Source organism: Scyliorhinus torazame, chromosome 2 (assembly GCF_047496885.1).
Source record: "Scyliorhinus torazame isolate Kashiwa2021f chromosome 2, sScyTor2.1, whole genome shotgun sequence".
Classification (NCBI taxonomy): Eukaryota; Metazoa; Chordata; class Chondrichthyes; order Carcharhiniformes; family Scyliorhinidae; genus Scyliorhinus; species Scyliorhinus torazame.
Window position 1 is genome coordinate 156,481,297 of NC_092708.1, and position 16,662 is coordinate 156,497,958.

Here is a 16,662-nt window from a genome sequence, read left to right on the forward strand (position 1 = left end):
AGGGACCCGGCTGACTTACCAGTGTCACGGTGTCATTGTGCCACCCTGTTCGTCCCACTGCCCTGGGATACGCTGGTGTCAGGAGGGGGGAGTTTGGTAGATTTGGAGACCGCCATTGTTTCCTTCGTGGCAAGCCTCGGGTTGCCCTCCAGAGTTTTATCCTCTCTGACAGTGCCCGTGGGGTCCTGGGGCTCTCCATGGGGCTGAGGGGTAGCTGGAGTGAGCTCCAGAGTCCCATGCATCATCTGTCTATGCCAGTCCTGGCAGCTCCCTCTTTCCTGACCATGGTGTTGATGCCCTCAGCGATGCTCCTCAGTGACTGGGCCATGCTCCTCAGTGTCTCAGTAATTTCCAACTGCATCTGGGGCATGTCCCTCATCGACTGGGACATGATGTTGAGGTCCTCAGCCATGGTCGTCACAGACTGAACAAGAGGAAACTTGATTGAAACATATAAGATCCTGAGGGTTCTTGGCAGGGTGGATGCGGAGAGGATGTTTCCTCTTGTGGGTCAGTCTAGAACTTGGGGCTACTGTTTAAAAATAAGGGGTCACCCATTTAAGACAGAATTGGGTGAATTTTATCTCCCAGAGCGATGTGAGACTAGAATTCTTTTCCTTAAAAGGTGGTTGAAGCAGAGTCTTTGAATATTTTTAAGGCAGAAATAGATAGATTCTTGATTAACAAGGAAGTGTTGGGATAGGCAGGAATATGGGGTTGAGGTTACAATCAAATCAGCCATGACCTTATAGAATCGTGGGGCAATTTCGAGGGGCTGAGTGGCCTACTCCTGCCCCTAATTGATTTTGTTGTCTCTATTATTGCCTTTGTCCTTCAGCCCTGCACGTTCTTCCTTTTCAGATAAGAGGCTAATTCTCTCTTGAATGCCTTGACTAGACCTTCCTCCACCACACTTACAAGCAGTGCATTCCAGATCCTAACCACTCACTGCATGAAATAGTTTTTCCTCATTTCACCATTGCTTCTTTCACGAATGACTTCAAATTTGTGCCCTCTTAGGTTCAATTCTTCCACCAATGGGAAGAGATTTTCCCAATCTATTCTGTCCAAACACTTCATGATTTTGATTACCTCTATCAAATCTCTCGCATTGAGGATGTAACTGGTAGAGTTCACGAGGAGGTGCCAGTGAATGTGGTTTGTTTGGATTTTCAGAAGGCTTTCAATAAAGTCCCCCATAGATTTTCTCATGATTTGCTCTATACACTTTCTCTGGGGCGGGATTCTCCCTTCTGGGCACTAAGTCCCCACGCCGGCGGGAAAACCGGCGGCAACCACTCTGGTGTCAACAGCCCCCGAAAGAGAGGAATTCTCTGAATTTTCGGGGGCTAGGTGGATGCCGGAGGGGTTGGCGCGATTGCAGCCAAAGGGCCGTCACGGGTTCGCGCATGTGCGGAATGACCGGCGTGATCTCGCGCAATGCGCGGACCGGCCAGTGTATTTCCGCATATGTGCGGGGGTTCTCTTCATATTGCCCGGGGGCCGGCGCAGAGGAAAGAAGTCCCCCACGGAACAAGCCCACCCGCAGATCGGTAGGCACCGATCGTGGGTCAGGCCACTGTGGGGACCTCCCTCCTCAGGGTCGGATCCCCCTGCCCCCCCCCCCCGAGGACCGCCCCCGCACACTCACCTGCCAGGTCTCACCGTGCGTGAGGTGGGTAATTCACACCAGTGGGACTGGCCAAAACTGGATGGCCACTCGGCCCATCAGGGCCCAGAGAATCGTCGGGGGAATCCCACCGCCCCCCGAGAAACGGCGGGGGGTCGGAGAATCCCTGATGTCTGCACATCTTTTCTAAAGTGTGGCACCTAGAACCGAATGCAATACTTCAGTTGAGGCTGAACCAGTGTTCCATAAGATTCTTTCTTTTATATTCTGTGTCCTTATTAATAAAGCCTCGGTTGCAGTACGCTATATAAACCACTGTCTCAAACTGTCCTTCCATAATCAATTATTTATGGACATATAGACCCATGTCCCTCTGCTCCTACACCCTCTTTAGAATTGTACCCTTAATTTTATATCGCCTCCCTGTGTTCTTCCTACCAAAATGAATCACTTCACTCTTCTCTTCATTAAATTTAATCTGCTATTTATCTGTTCATTTCACCAAGCTGTCCATGTCTTGTTGAAGTTCTATCCTACCCTCTTCACAGTTCACAATGCTTGCAAGGCCGGGAATCTGCTTCTGCCCCCAACATGGCAGGGTTTTCAACGGCGGATGTGCCGAGCCATTGGCCGCCAGCAGGTCACATCAAAGCCTATGGCATTTTGCATGACTCACTCGCCCCTCTGCCAGGGAACCCACCTTGGGGTGGATGACTCAGCAAGATCAGAAGCTCCCGCCAACGTGAAGGGCTGTAAAATCCCATCCCAAGGTCTAATCATTAATATATATCAGGAATATTAAGTGTTCCAACACTGACCTGGGGGTACTCCATTATAAATCTTCATCCAGTCTAAAAAACATCAATTATGACTACTTTCTGTTCTCTGCTACCCCTATTTCATCTTCATGTTGCTATTATACCTTTTATTCCATGAGCTATAACTTTGTCCAGATATTTCAGGCTGGATTCTCCGCTCCGCCGCGCTACATTTCTCGTTCACACACCAGCGGGATGCTCCGTAACGCCGGCTGATCAGTGGGGTTTCCCATTGTGGGGCAGCCCCATGCCGTCGGGAAACCCCCAGGCTGCCGGCAAAATGGAGCATCCTGCCGGCGGAGAATCCAGCCCCGTTGTGTGGCACTGTATCAAATGCTTTCTGAAGGTTGTGTACACCACATCAACCTTCTCTGTTACTGAGACTCAAAAGTTATCAAAAGTTATCAAAAGACTCCAACAAGCTCGTTAACCACAATTTGCCCTTAACAAATCCATGCTGGCTTCCATAATTAACCCACATTTGCCCAAGTGATAATGAATTTTGTCCCGACTTCTTGTTTCTTGAAGCGTCCCTACCCTCAACAAGACTAAACTGACTGGCCTGTTTTTGCTGAACTTACCTTTATAATTTCTTTGAACAATGGCGGAACATTTCAGGCGGCATAGTGGCACAGTGGTTAGCACTGCTGTCTCACAGTGCCAGGGACCCAGGTTCAATTCCAGTTTCGGGTGACTCTCTGTGTGGAGTTTGTACGTTCTCCCCGTGTCTGCGTAGGTTTCCTACGGGTGCTGCAGCTTCCTCCCACAGTCCAAATGTGTGCGCTTTAGGTGGATTGACCATGCCAAATTGTCCCTTCGTGTCCAGGGATGTGCAGGTTAGGTTATGGGATTACGGGGATAGGTAGGGGTGGACGCTTGTAAATGGGCAGAGTGCTCATTCGAAGGGTCAGTGCAGATTCGATGTGCTGAAATGCCTCCTTCTGTTGGGATTCTATGATTTGCAATTCTGTAGTCCTCTGGCACCACCCCAAGTCTGAGGAAGACAGAATAATTATGGCAGGTACCTCACCAATTCCCATTTTCACTTTCCTCAGCATTCTTGGTTGCATCCCATCAAATCTTGTCAACTTTAAGGCAGCCTATCTAATACCTCCTCCTTCGCAAATTTAACCCTTCAAATGTAAGAATTACCTCCTCTTTTACCATGGCCTCTGAAATTTATTTTTCCTTGGTGAAGTATTATTTTAATACCTCAGCAATGCCCCCTCCTGCCATGAATAAATCCCCTTTCTGTCCCAAATCGGCTCACTCCATCTTTCACCACCATTTTACTATTCCTATCTATAGAGAAAACATTTAGATTCCCTTTTTATGTTAGTGCCAGTCTCTTTTCATACACTCCCTTCACTTCTCTTATATGCTTTTTCACTTCCACTCTGACCATTTTACATTCAGCCTCAGTTGCATTATCCACCTGACACCTGCCATTAACACACGTTTTCTTCTTCATCTTAATCTCTCTGTTTTTTAATCAAGGAAACTCTGGACCTGTTTTTCCAGCCTTTACATTTTGTGAGTGTGGTAGTATGCATTAGGGGTCATGTGGGACTGTGAAGCCGTGATGTCATTGGCTGACAGATCCCGGGTCCTGGTTGGCCGTTGACCTCTAGCTCCGCCCTGAAGGCGGAGTATAAGAACCAGGAGTCCGCCCCCACAGGCCAGTCTACTACTGAACTGTGAGGGAACAGTTACGCTTAATAAAGCCTCATCGACTTCACTCTATTCGTCTCTCGGAGTCTTTGTGCGCTACAATTTATTAAGCGTGACTAAAGGACTATGGAGCTCAGGATCATCCCGGAATGCCTGAGGATCAGCCCCACGCAGTGCACGCAGCAGCAGCTTTCAAGCATTGGCAGACTTGTTTCGAGGCCTACCTCAGAACGGCCCCCGGCCGGGTCACAGAAGACCAAAAACTACAGGTCCTGCACTCGAGGTTAAGCACGGAGATTTTCTCTCTCATCGAAGACGCAGAGGATTTCCAGACGGCGTTCGCAGCACTAAAAAGTCTCTATGTTCGCCCAGTAAACCAGATCTACGCTCGCTATCAACTCGCAACGAGACGGCAAAGTCCCGGAGAATCGATAGATGAATTCTACGCCGCGCTACTAATTTTGGGACGGGCCTGCAGCTGCCCGCCGGTGAACGCAAATGAACACACGGACATGTTAATGTGCGATGCTTTTGTGGCAGGTATGAACTCCTCCCAAATCCGCCAAAGACTTTTAGAAAAAGAATCGCTAGGACTCTCAGAGGCACGGGCCCGAGCAGCCTCCCTGGACATGGCCGCGCAAAACGCCCGTGCCTACGGCCCCGACCGCGCGGCAGGCCATTGGGCTCCGTACGCACCTGTCACGACAAACCCACCCCCCACCACCCCCCCGGACACCCCACAGGCTTGCGCGGTTCAAACGCCAAGTCGCACCGGGGGAGTCCGCTGCTATTTCTGCGGCCAGGCGAAACACCCCCGGAAGCGCTGCCCGGCCCGCGCAGCGATCTGTAAGAGCTGCGGGAAAAAGGGCCATTTCGCGGCTGTGTGCCGGTCCCGGGAGGTCGCCGCTGTCCCAGGAGAACAGGGAGCCCTGCACGCCTTTTACGCTCCCCAACCCCCCCAGCGCCCCATGTACGACCCGCAGGCGCAACCACTTTGGGTCCCGACCACCGCTCTCCCCGGAGAAGAAGGAGTTCTGCGCATCTCTAACGCTCCCCAACCCCTCCCCCCCCCGCGCCCCATGTATGACCCGCCGGCGCTACCACTTTGGGTCCCGGCCACCGCTGTCCCCAGAGAAGAGGGAGTCCTGCGTGTTCCTAACGCTCCCCAACCCCCCCAGCGCACCATGTGCGACCCGCAGGCGCCGCCATTTTGGGTCCCGGCCACCACGAGGGGAGGAGGGGCGCCGCCATCTTGGACCACCCCTGACCTGTGCGACGCATGGGGGCGGCCATTTTGTCCACCCCCGCCACCATCTTGTGACCCCCCAGCCATGTGCGATGCATGGGGGCAGCCATCTTGTTCACCCCCGATGCCATCTTGGACGGCAACAACGGACCCCAGTGTCGACGGCTCCACGGGGTTCGAAGAAGACGCTCAACCATTACGACCACGTCTGGCTTCAATGACGCTGGACCAAGCACGGCCCCGGACGCTCCAGACGACGACGACAACGGTGCTGATAAACGGGCACGAGACACCATGCCTGGTCGACTCCGGGAGCACGGAGAGCTTTATCCACCCTGACACGGTAAGACGCTATTCTTTGACCATCCGTCCCAGCGCACAAAAGATTTCCCTAGCTGCAGGATCCCACTCCGTACAGATCAAAGGCTTCTGCATAGATACCCTAACAGTGCAAGGGAGGGAGTTCAAAAACTACCGGCTCTACGTCCTTCCCCAACTCTGCGCCCCCACATTATTGGGATTAGACTTCCAGTGCAATCTACAGAGCCTAACCTTCAAATTCGGGGGCCCAATACCCCCACTCACTATCTGCGGCCTCGCAACCCTCAAGGTTCAACCCCCATCCTTGTTTGCAAACCTCACCCCGGATTGCAAACCCGTCGCCACTAGGAGCAGACGGTACAGCGCCCAGGACCGGACCTTCATTCGGTCCGAAGTCCAGCGGCTACTGAAGGAAGGCATAATCCAGGCCAGCAAAAGTCCCTGGAGAGCACAGGTGGTAGTAGTAAAGACAGGGGAGAAGCAAAGGATGCTCATAGACTATAGCCAGACCATCAACAGGTACACACAACTAGACGCGTACCCTCTCACCTGCATATCCGACATGGTCAATCGGATTGCCCAATATAAGGTCTTCTCCACCGTGGACCTCAAGTCCGCCTACCATCAGCTCCCCATCCGCCCAAGTGACCGCAAGTACACAGCCTTCGAGGCAGACGGGCGATTATGCCACTTCCTAAGGGTCCCATTTGGCGTCACAAACGGGGTCTCGGTCTTCCAACGAGAGATGGACCGAATGGTTGATCAACACGGGTTGCGGGCCACGTTCCCGTATCTCGACAATGTAACCATCTGCGGCCACGATCAGCAGGACCACGACGCCAACCTCCAAAAATTCCTCCAGACCGCTAAAGCCTTGAACCTCACGTACAACGAGGACAAGTGCGTTTTTAGCACAAACAGGCTAGCCATCCTGGGCTACGTAGTGCGCAATGGGATAATAGGCCCCGACCCCGAACGTATGCGCCCCCTCATGGAATTTCCCCTCCCGCACTGCTCAAAAGCCCTAAAACGCTGCCTGGGGTTCTTTTCATACTTACGCCCAGTGGGTCCCCCAGTATGCAGACAAGGCCCGCCCGCTAATACAGACCACTACCTTCACCCTGTCGACAGAGGCTCGCCAGGCCTTCAGCCGCATCAAAGCGGATATCGCAAAGGCCACGATGCGCACCATCGACGAGTCCCTCCCCTTCCAGGTCGAGAGCGACGCATCCGACGTAGCTCTGGCGGCCACCCTTAACCAAGCGTGCAGACCCGTGGCCTTTTTCTCCCGAACCCTCCACTCTTCAGAAATCCGCCACTCCTCAGTGGAAAAGGAACCTCAAGCCATAGTGGAAGCGGTGCGACATTGGAGGCATTACCTGGCCGGCAGGAGATTCACTCTCCTCACAGACCAACGGTCGGTAGCCTTCATGTTCGATAATGCACAGCGGGGCAAAATCAAAAACGACAAGATCTTAAGGTGGAGGATCGAGCTCTCCACCTTCAACTACGAGATCTTGTATCGTCCCGGAAAGCTGAACGAGCCGTCCGATGCCCTATCCCGCGGCACATGTGCCAACGCACAAATTAACCGCCTCCAAACCCTCCACGATGACCTCTGCCACCCGGGGGTCACTCGGTTCTACCACTTTATAAAGTCCCGCAACCTCCCATACTCTTTGGAGGAGGTCCGTACAGTCACAAGGAACTGCCACATCTGCGCAGAGTGCAAACCGCATTTTTTCAGGCCGGATGGTGCACACCTGATTAAGGCTTCCCGCCCCTTTGAACGCCTTAGTCTGGATTTCAAAGGACCCCTCCCCTCCACCGACCGCAACACATACTTCCTTAATGTGGTGGACAAGTACTCCCGCTTCCCATTCGCCATCCCCTGTTCTGACATGACCGCGGCCACAGTCATTAAAGCCCTGAACACCATATTCACACTGTTCGGTTGCCCCGCATACGTCCACAGCGACAGGGGGTCCTCCTTCATGAGTGACGAGCTGCGCCAGTTCCTGCTCAGCAACGGTATAGCCTCGAGCAGGACGACCAGCTACAACCCCCGGGGGAACGGGCAAGTAGAGAGGGAGAACGGCACGGTCTGGAAGACCGTCCTACTGGCCCTACGGTCCAGGGACCTCCCAGTTTCACGGTGGCAGGAGGTCCTCCCGGACGCCCTCCACTCCATCCGGTCACTACTGTGTACTAGCACTAACCAAATGCCTCATGAGGGCCTCCTTGTCTTCCCCAGGAAGTCCTCCTCTGGAACGTCGCTGCTGACCTGGCTGGCGGCCCCAGGACCCATCTTGCTCCGAAAACATGTGCGGGCGCACAAGTCAGACCCGTTGGTCGAAAGGGTTCACCTCCTTCACGCAAACCCGCAGTACGCTTACGTGGAGTACCCCGACGGCCGACAGGACACGGTCTCCCTGCGAGATCTGGCGCCCGCCGGCAACACACACACCCCCCCGACACCAATCACCCCCTCCCTGCCACCGCCGCACCCCACGACCGCCCCCTTCCCAGGAGGATCAGTCCTCCTCCCAGGCCCGACCAGGAGTGAAGCCCAAGCTGAAACCGTAAGGCTCCCGGAGACGACAACACCGGAACAAGCACCACCACCACCACCGGGGCCGAGGCGATCGACACGGACGACCAGACCGCCCGACCGACTCGTGGCGTCGATCTAACACTACAATATGTGGACTTTTAACGAGAACATTTTGTCTTTTTCTCCTGACGATTACTGTAAATAGTTCGAAACAAAAAAAAACCTTGTACATACTGTAATAACATGCGAAAGTTTTCCTCCCAGGACCAGCCTTGTAAACCCTTACCACCATGCGAAGCATCACCCCGCCGGGTTCATTTTTAACAAGGGGTGAATGTGGTAGTATGCATTAGGGGTCATGTGGGACTGTGAAGCCGTGATGTCATTGGCTGACAGATCCCGGGTCCTGGTTGGCCGTTGACCTCTAGCTCCGCCCTGAAGGCGGAGTATAAGAACCAGGAGTTCTCCCCCGCAGACCAGTCTACTACTGAACTGCGGGGGAACAGTCACGCTTAATGAATCCTCATCGACTTCACTCTATTCGTCTCTCGGAGTCTTTGTGCGCTACAGTGAGGATATGCCTTGTCTGTGCCTGAGCTACCTCTTCTAAAAAGGGAGTCAATTTTTCTGATACTGATTTGCCTGGCAACCTTCGATTCCAATTGACCTGGGGAAGATCTATCCTCACCCCAACTATCCCCCATTTAATTATGCTTACTCTGGATTGTTCCTTATCCTTTTCCATAACAAACCTAAACCTGATAATACAATAATTACTGCCCCTAAATGTGACAATTTACTCTTTGGCAATTATACTGTTAAGCCAGTCGCATTGTTAAAGACAGGTGATAATCATTGGCTCAACCTCCATAAGAATATGAATGGCACAGCTGACACAGTTGGGTATGGTGAAGCAGATTGCGATGCACCATGTTGAAAAGTTCAGAGAATAAACTTGCTTAAGCTAAAAGACGAGGGGCGGGATTCTCCGATATTGGCGCGATGTCCGCCGACCGGCCCCAAAAATGGCGTGAATCAGTCCGGCATCGCACCGCCCCAAAGGTGCGGATGTCTCCGCATCTTGAGGGGCCAAGCCCTCACCTTGAGGGGCTAGGCCCACGCCGGACTGATTTCCGCCCCGCCAGCTGGCGGGAAAGGCCTTTGGTGCCCCGCCAGCTGGCGCGGAAATTACTTTGCCGGGCGGCGCATGTGCGGGAGCGTCAGCGGCCGCTCACGGCATCCCCGCGCATGCGCAGCGGAGGGAGTCTCTTCCGCCTGCGCCATGGTGGAGACCATGGCAAAGGCAGAAGGAAAAGAGTGCCCCACGACACAGGCCCGCCTGTGGATCGGTGGGCGCCGATCGCAGGCCAGGCCACCGTGGGGGCACCCCCCGAAGCCAAATGGCCCTGCGACCCCCCCAGGACCCCGGAGCACGCCCGCGCCGCCGTCCCAAAGGTGGTTCAATCCACGCCGGCTGACGTGGGTTGACAGCGGCGGGACTTCGGCCCATCGCGGACCGGAGAATCGCCGGGGGATTCCAGCTGACCGGCGCGGCGCGATTCCCGCCCCCGCCGAATCTACGGTGGCGGAGAATTCGCGACACGGCATGGGCGAGATTCCCGCCGGCCCCCGGCGATTCTCCGACCCGGTGGGGGGTCGGAGACTCGCGCCCAAGGTTCAGACTTCTTCCTTCACCATCTACTATTATTGGATTTAACATGGTAGCAGAGGATGAACATTACACCTTAATGATTGGTTGCTGTAAAAAAAGGTTTTTGTGTCTATCCTTTGATGAAAAAAGAAGTATACTGCCACTGACAAATTTAAGTTGCAGGATGGCAGAAGGAAGATGCAAAATGTCAGGCTTTGATTAACTACTGATTTTCCTCGAGCAGAAACAAATGAGAAATGGAAGTTGAGGTTGAGATGTGGACATGGGCTACTTCGTTATCCAAAAGGAAGCAATGTGTGGCTGTGCCTTCATCATTACCAGCAAAAAGTAAAATTAGGAGTAAAGTGTTTTCAGATGGGAACATGGATTACTTGGATAATGAAAAGGGATTGGAACTTCTGTTACAGTTTTTGGAGAAATTCTGCAAAAAGGATGACTTATTGGAAGCATAAGGGGCGAAATTCTCCCGAAACGGCGCGATGTCCGCCGACTGGCGCCCAAAACGGCGCCAATCAGACGGGCATCGCGCCGCCCCAAAGGTGCGGAATGCTCCACATCTTTGGGGGCCGAGCCCCAACATTGAGGGGCTAGGCCGGCGCCGGAGGAATTTCCGCCTCGCCACCTGGCGGAAACGGCCTTTGCTGCCCCGCCAGCTGGCGCGGAAATGACATCCCCGGGCGGCGCATGCGCGGGAGCGTCAGCGACCGCTGACAGTTTCCCACGCATGCGCAGTGGAGGGAGTCTCTTCCGCCTCCGCCATGGTGGAGACCGTGGCGGAGGCGGAAGGGAAAGAGTCCCGCCTGCGGATCGGTGGGCCCCGATCGCGGGCCAGGCCACCGTGGGGGCACCCCCCGGGGCCAGATCGCCCCATGCCCCCCCCCCAGGACCCCGGAGCCCGCCCACGCCGCCTTGCCCCGCCGTTCAAAAGGTGGTTTAATCCACGCCGGCGGGACAGGCAATTTATCGGCAGGACTTCGGCCCATCCGGGCCGGAGAATCGAGCAGGGGGGCCCGCCAACCGGCGCGGCGCGATTCCCGCCCCCGCCGAATCTCCGGTGCCGGAGACTTCGGGAACCGGCGGGGGCAGGATTCACGCCAGCCCCCAGCGATTCTCCGACCCAGCGGGGGGTCGGAGAATGACGCCCAAGAAGTCTGGTCAGTCTTTGATGGATCTAACAAAACAGAATTCAGTCCATGGAGGAATATATCATGGACTTTGACAGGTGGTATCAGAGACTGAAGCGATTTGAACTTGACATCCCAGAGTCGTTATTGGCATTTAAGTTACTTGATTGTGCATGCATTCTCAAGTCGATAGACTTTTAGTATTGATGGGCGTTTAATTCCCAAGTAAAGACTCTTTCGACAAAATGACTGCTGCCCTAAAAGCAGAAAGGCTTTCATTAAATCTGTGGTTTTGGAAAAGCTTTGAGTGTTATGGCACCTGCATAAGATCAACAGGAATACAATTTAGACAAGGAGATTGGTATATTACAATAGGGATAGGCGGAAAGAATGGAAAGGCCAGGAAAAGTGAAAAACAGTGAAGGAAAAGTAGTAATTGTACAACACAGAATCAAACTGTTAGGAGTCATTCTTCAAGGTTAATTGATGCTGACTACACTTTTACAGATTTGGAACAAGATATAGAGAGCAAAGAGGCACCGTGCATTTCATATATGCACATACTAGGCAATTATGAGGAGCCGACTATGACAAACAGAGAATTGACTGACGATGAATTAAGTAACACTGAAGAGCTAGATAAGTTATTTTAATAAAAAGGACAGCTCCCTAAAGTTTATACAAAGGTAACATACATGTCAGAAGGTGCCAATCTGGTTTATAATGAGAGCAGTAGTAGATATTGAGATTTTTATTTTATTTCATCTCAACATGGCTCCTGAAAATGGCCCATGGTGAATACTGGGTGAGTTAGCATTGGTTTAAGGGCAAAGGGCACCATGATTGTGGGTGCATGGGTTGGCAATAGTTTCTGTCAAGCTGACATGGAGCATTAAGTTGCCAAAGTGTGGACTTAGGGCATGAATTGGCATGGAGGATATGCGGGCCCATGGTGGCGGGTGGGGCCATATGTTGACACAGAGGATATGGAGGCCCATGGATGTGTGGATGTGGAGCATAAATTAGTGTGGATGGACCTTGGGGGATGGGAGGGGAGGATGGTGGAGTGTGAGGGATGAGGGCTAGAGAGCCTAATATTTAACAATAACAACTGGGACAAAGTCCTAAAGAACATCCTGAATCAGTACTCAGGAGCCCCTGTGACCAGCTCCAATCTGTGTTTAGGGGCAATGGGCCTGACACCATCCTGTATCGTCTCTCTCTCTCTCTCTCTCTCTCTCTTCCCCCCCCTCCCCCGCCCACCACCAAGCTCGGAGTGAAATCAAGTCATTCAGGCACCTTTTCTCAAGCTAGGTTCAGTGAGCTGGAAAATTTCCCAATTCCAACTACCAACCTCAGGAGCAAAAATCGGGACCGATGCATGTTTTTGCCATCCAAATTCATTCTTTCTTTCGACAAGCCCTTTTGAAATCTAAGTTTGACCACCTTAACAATTCTTTCCTGATTTACTTTCTCTTTTTTTTTCAGACTCAGATGATCTACAGCCTTCATGTTCATTTTCAATTTAAAAATTAAGTCATTATATCTGGTCCAAATTAATGCTTAGTTCACTCCAATTCAGTTTGATGTTTTTATCAATAGCTTCAATTGTCAGATGATCAAAGTGTTGATTATTCATTGGCTCTCGCACAATTAAGGGTAATTCTGCTTAAACTATCTGATGGAAAACCAGCCAATCAAAAACCAATCAAATCAGCCATCCATCTACGTCCCACTTGATTTAAACCCTATTTAACTGAAAGAGGTTGAGGAGGTGAGCAGCAGGAATAATGTGCCCTAGTCTTGGGTGCAGGGCAGAAAGCTTTTTAATATCCTAACCAGGCCAGGGAAAGTGAATGCATTTGCTGATTTAACTATATCCTCTGATGTAGAAGCCCTCCCACACACACACTCTTGCCTTGCCAAGCGTACTCCATCACATCACTCCACAAGTTTCGACAGCACCCATCCGTCACTTTCTATACAGCCCCCATTCAACTAACCACTACTGCAATACATAGCAACTGCGATGAAGGAGCTAAGGGTGCAGCAACAGCTGGGACAGTTACTGACAGACTTGCCACCCATATTTTTTTATAGTGGTGGTGGGGGATGGAGGATTCCGACTCCAATACTTAAATTGTACCTACTTTTGGTATGTACGGTGAGCGGGGCTAGAAACAGTTGCATTTTCCACTTTTGCCCAAGATTGTAAAAAAATGCAATATCACACTGGCTGACCAATTAAGGGCCAGCCAACATGAAATGCAGCCAGACATTGGCACAGCGAAGAAGGCAATGGTTGGAGCGAGGCGGGTCCAATGGGGAGCCAGTGCGAAGTTTAAAGGTGGCTGTATCAGAGCACAGAAGACATTGGAGGAGGCACTTGGAGCTCTCCAGAAACCTGGGCAGCAGCACCCGGCGACACCAGGCAGGAGGGAAATGCAGGGTGGCACTAAGCCCCCTGATTTTCTGCTGACTGCTTGCGCACTCTCGTGGAGACAGTCAGAGCTCGGTGGGACATATTTATGCCATGGGATGGCAAGAGGAGGCCACCCCACCAAACCAAAAAGGCCTGGGAAGAGGTGGCTGTCGAGGTCAGAGAACAACCACCAAGGTTCTCAGGGCCAACACGACAGCAGAGTCAGCAATTTACCTCCAATACCGTTTTCAGCGAGACACAGCACTCACAAGTGCAAGTTTAAGACACCGTGAGCACAGCAAGGCGTTTTCACAGGTGACTTTAGCTGTTTTCCTCACTGCAATATATTGTTTTATGTTACTGTGTCAACAAGTGTTTGTTTTGTTCCTTGATTACATCTCTGTTTTAAAAATAATTCAGGATTTTGTTTCAATGCCCTGAGTGTTCCTCATGATTTCCACAGGTACAAGTCTCATCTGTCTTGTGTTTTCATGTTTGTTCCCAATAGGAACAAGGCCATTTTAAGAGTCCAATCACATGATGTATTGATGATATCATTGGTTGTTTGTGTGGGCAAACAGGCAGTCTAACCTATCAGTCTGTAGAGTAAACACATTTCCAATAAAGCTCTTGTGTGTTCATACCTTTGTGATCTGCAAGTCTAACCTTTAAAATTATCACAAAGAAAACTGGCGAGGAGAAAGTCAGAACAAAAACTGTTACTGGATCATTCCTTTGCTGGACAGATGACCAGCAAAAATGGAGGTGGACACTGGAGCAGCAGTTTTGTTGGTGCCAGAAACTGTTTCCCAAGATAAATAATGACACATCGCCTTAAAATCCAGGTGCTCCAGTGGCGCAATCGGTTAGCGCACGGTACTTATACAGCAGTGCAAACAACGAGCTATGCCGAGGTTGTGAGTTGGATCCTCACCTGGAGCAGATATCCTCATATAGGAAATTGGTTTGCTCAGTTGGCTGGACGGGTGCCTTGTGATTTGCAGCGACGCCAGCATCACAGTTCAATTACTGTACCGGTGGAGATTATTATAACCTGGGGCTGGTTTAGCACAAGGCTAAATCGTTGGCTTTGAAAGCAGACCAAGGCAGGCCAGAGGCACGGCTCAATTCCCGTATCAGCCTCCCCGAACAGGGGCCGGAATGTGGCGACTAGGGGCTTTTCACAGTAACTTCATTTGAAGCCAACTTGTGACAATAAGTGATTTTCATTCATTTTCATTCAAATATAATACTAAAAACCTGTACTGGGGAAGGGATTCCATTGAGGGGCTATATTGATGTAAATGTGCAGTGAAACAGACTTGCCCCTGCATGTCTTTAAGGATAACTATCCAGCCCCAATGGGGAAAATCTGGTTAGAGAAAAGCAAACTAAACTGGGCCAAGATGAATCTCATGTTGGAGTCCGAAGCAGGTCTATGAATGGTTTCAAAGAAACATGTCGTTGTCTTTATTGGAGAGCTGGGAAACATGAAAAAGATCTCAGTCAAATTTCTCAGGCAGCACGAAAGCACAAGTGACTAGCACTGTGGCTTCACAGCGCCAGAGTCCCAGGTTCGATTCCCCGCTGGGTCACTGTCTGTGCGGAGTCTGCACATTTGCCCCGTGTCTGCGTCGGTTTGAAGCCATCTAAGATGGCCAATTGCAAAGGACCATGGATTATGTCCAACCCAGGACTTAGTCAGATACAGAGCCTATGTGTATCTGAAACACAGGTAACCAGGCCTGATTGAAACCCCTGCTCGTTTGCATTTCAATGGCCAATATTCCCAGGACAATAGAACTCCAATCAAGCCACCGGTACAGCCACAGACTGATCGGCGCCACTCCCTTTACTCAGGAAGCACAACTGCCAAGGTCAATGACCGCTAAGGACCCGCCCAGCTCCAACGGCACCCGCCCCTTTATTGGCTGAAATCGAAGACAGTAATCAGAGCCCTCTCAAACTATTGGGTCCAAGGTTAAGGACCGCCCCAAAGAGCACAAAATCCCAGAGGGATAAAAGAGAGCACAGCCATGTGTTCTGTCTCTTTTGGATCCGGCCAGTGCCAAACCAATTGTAGCAGGAGCACCCAGCCAAGTTCAAGACCAATGATCGCTACCTGATGGATGAACGTAGCAGAGACAGAGCCGCTTTCTTTGAACCAGCCAAGTGAAATCCAGATAAAGGCCTTATCCATTTGCACAGTGCCGGTCACCCTGAAGTTAAGTATAGGTTATTGTAGCTGATAGGTGTAGTTTAACTCGTAATGGACAGTGTGTTTGCATGTCGACATAACCCTTGTACATGTAAATAAACCATCTTTTGAACTAACTAACTGGTTATGTTGTCATTTGATCGATATAAGGGAAGGCTTGTGGTTCACCAACATCTTTAATATTAGCAACAGTTTTGGTGACGCTGTTGGGATCGAAACGGTCAACATTATTGGCAACCTCTGGCGGGACTCGATCAGAAGTGACTTTGTCACTCCGAGAGAACCCACAAACTTTGAATCCAATTGTGAGAAAGAGAAAGAACCACAAGTGCAAGTCCCCTATCGACCAAATAACCAAATTTCAGAAGTGTGCACTAACCCGCATGCACACCTATCAGGAAGAGTAAGGTAAACTCGTTAGAATTGTGTACAACTATCGAGGGATTGTGAGCCGGAAAATAGCTTAAGCAATACCCGCTGTTCAAATCGCCGCCTTATTCCCTGTCCCAAATTAAAAGTAGAGAAAGAGATAAGAGAAGTAATGGCCACTAAAGCAATGGAAAGATTGATGAATCCACAGGAACCCAAGGTCACAGCGACTAATAGAGCAGAGCAATGCCCCATATGGGAGAAAGAGTTAAGGAAATACTTAAAGGGGAAAGGATGGCCCCTTTGGTCAATTTTCTGCGCTAATGATGAGTCAGGCCCAGGAAAGAAAGGACAAACTTGGTGGGAGAACCTAAGCGAGTTCCACAAGAAAAATGTAGGGAAAGTCAGAAAGCTGATGGCTATAGTGTCCTGTTTGGCCAGGCACTATTGCGAGGCACAGAGGAGGTTGCGAAGATGCTCCATAGGCAGTTAACTGAGAAGGAAGGAAATAGTAACGAAAGGGAGAAGATAATTGAGCAGCTCCGGGAACAGTTAGCAGCTAAGGGTAAGGAAATGGCCGATGTAAAACTCGCACATCAATCTTGTCTAGTTCACCT

The 16,662-nt window shown here is 51.2% G+C and overlaps 1 non-coding gene across 1 annotated transcript; it reads left to right on the forward strand.

Annotated features, from left to right (window-relative positions):
• The first annotated feature begins 14,305 nt into the window (after positions 1–14,305).
• trnai-uau (transfer RNA isoleucine (anticodon UAU)) lies at positions 14,306–14,400 on the forward strand. The gene is made up of 2 exons: positions 14,306–14,343; positions 14,365–14,400. It is a non-coding gene; the product is annotated as a tRNA-Ile (tRNA).
• The last annotated feature ends 2,262 nt before the right edge of the window (positions 14,401–16,662 follow it).